The sequence below is a fragment of the Triticum urartu genome, chromosome 2 (assembly GCF_003073215.2).
Source record: "Triticum urartu cultivar G1812 chromosome 2, Tu2.1, whole genome shotgun sequence".
NCBI lineage: Eukaryota > Viridiplantae > Streptophyta > Magnoliopsida > Poales > Poaceae > Triticum > Triticum urartu.
The window spans coordinates 349,319,808-349,322,546 of NC_053023.1; positions in this window are offsets into that span (position 1 = coordinate 349,319,808).

Genomic DNA, 2,739 nt, shown 5'->3' on the forward strand with positions numbered 1-2,739 from the left:
CGCGGAAGTAGCAGAGATGTCCTGCCGCGCCACTAATGCAACAGAGATGTCCCGCCGCGCCGCGCCGGCCTTGGAAAATTTCTCGCAGGCAGGCGACGACTGTTACAGGCGCATGCATGCGATCGTCCATAGCCAGATGGATCAGATCTCCGGCTCGGCGAGGTTGGAGGATGACATGATAGCCTCGTTTGAACAGGCTACCGGCGCCATCCGACAACTAAGGGAGGGCAATGAGAGGCTCCGGGCCGAGCGCGACCTATTGAGGAAGAAGATCATCCGAAGTGCAGACCAGTAGGAGGAGACCAGTGCCTTCTTGAAGAGGACCGGCATCATTGTCAAGAAACATATGGATGAGAATGACATGCTCCGCAACGAGCACCAAAGCTGGTGGAGGAATTCGTGGATGTTCTCAAGCAGCATCTTGAGGACACAAAAGAGCTCATCGCCGCTCGCCGTGGAGACTAGTTTCCTGGTTTCTTTTGATGTAGTAATCGGTTTAGGATGTGGATTGTGTCGTCGGTTGTGAAATGTTGGGTTCTAGCGCGGATGTTTGGCCTTTGTTGGCCTCTTGGGATGTTGCGATTTCAATCTCGTAGCTTTTAGTCCTTCGTGTTAGGCTGGAGTTGTGCTGAACTTCTTGTGAATTGTGTTGGTTTTCAGTAATGAAAATCCGAAGGGGCAAGCCCTTCTTTGATCAAAAAAATTAATCGTCCTTATATATTCATCAGTCCTGCTATAAGTCGTAGTACATGCCATATAGGTCCGTCGGATCTTACATCAAGATCCGTGCTTTCAGATTTTCTTTTTTCTCTCTTAAATCTCAGTCGAGTGAGACATAGCCACGCCATTAAACAGAGGCTCGTGCACTATTAATGGAGACATTGGGAGAGACGTGGACGGCGAACGCTGCTTCGGTGCCTTAAGGCACCTGCCTTTGGGCCTATGACAAGTGGGCCTAACAGGTGGCTGCCCACCTATCATAGACCTAAAGGTAGGTGCCTTTAAGGCACCAAAGCTCAATCCGTGGACGGCAGATGGAGGTAAAAGGGCTCTCCTCCCGATAAGCACGCGCAGGGGTCTGATCGCATGCCTCTCGTACTCAAATAGCTACCCTGCACGGCGCCTCCTAGCTAATAAAAAATGGGGACGCGTGGCGGGACGTAAATGGTACTAGTAAGTAGAATGCCCACGGTTTCAATAATACTTGTGTTTCCGATTGTAATGTGACAGCACTTGTTCCAAAATGACTTTGTTGATTGTTAATGTGTGCACCTTCGCAAATCGGACTGCAAATTTACCACAACATGTTGGTGCCATGTCATGGTACCAAGCCAAGTTTCATTATTTTCAGGCGTGTTTTGGATTTACAGGAATTAAAAAACTAAGTTTCTCAATGTTTCGAACCCAGCCACGACGCCCAGAATTTTGAATTTCATTCCCATTTCTTGCATGGAACCTAGAAATTTACCCGATGACACACATGTGATTTTTAAACCAACTTTGGTGCACTTGAACATGTGCTTGTATTTAAAATTTGAATTATGAACACAAAGGTGACACGTTCCCTCCCAGAACCACGGGCCTTCTTGAGAGAAGCTCCGATTTGCAAGAAGCTTATACCAAAATTTGTTCCTATTTGGCCAATTTTTTACCACGGCATGGTACTACGATGACATGACACCATGCCAAGTTTCATGATTTTAAAACAAAGTTTCTCAATGTTCTCGACCGAGCCACGATGCCCAGATGTTTGAATTTTATTCTCATTTTTTGCATAGGACCTACTCCCTCCTTCCATCTATATAGGGCCTAATGTGTTTTTCAAGACAGCCTTTGACTATGGACAAGATTAATAGCACATGAGATGTATACTATGAAAATTATATTATTGGAAGCTCCTTTGACATATATTATTGCTCTAACGTTTGGTCAAAGTTAGCCTTGAAAAAGGCATTAGGACCTATATAGATGGAAGGAGGGTGTAGAAATTCAATCGAGGACACAAATGTGATTTTTCAACAAACTTTGGTGCACGGGAGCATGTGCTTGTAGTTCAAATTAGAATTATGCACATTAAATGACCAAAAACTCAATTAATGTGTAAATAAGGCCAAACAAAGCTGGAATAATTCCAAAATTTAACAGGGCACTCATGTAGTTCTATGTTGCCTTTGTAAATAAACTCAAGGGGGACAACGTATATCGTTTCGCACTCAAAGGTGGCACGTTCCCTCTCAGAACCACCAGCCTTCTTGAGAGAAGCTTCGGTTTGCAAGAAGCTTATACCAAAATTTGTTCCTATTCGGCCAATTTTTTTACCCCAACATGGTAGTACCATGACATGACATCCATGCCAAGTTTTATGATTTTCAGACGTGTTTTGGATTTACAAGAATTTTAAAAACAAGTTTCTCAATGTTCTCAGCCGAGCCACGATGCCCAAATGTTTTAATTTTATTCTCATTTCTTTCATGGGACCTAGAAATGCACCCAAGGACACAAATGTGATTTTTCAACCAACTTTGGTGCACGAGAGCATGTGCTTGTAGTTCAAATTTGACTTATTTACATTAAATGACCAGAAACTCAATTAATGTATAAAAATGACAAATGAACCCGGAATAATTCCAAAATTTAATAGGGCACTAATGTAGTTCTATGTTGCCTTTGTTAAGAAACTCAAGGGGGGCAGCGTATATCGTTTCACACTCAAAGGTGGCACGTTCCCTCTTAGAACCA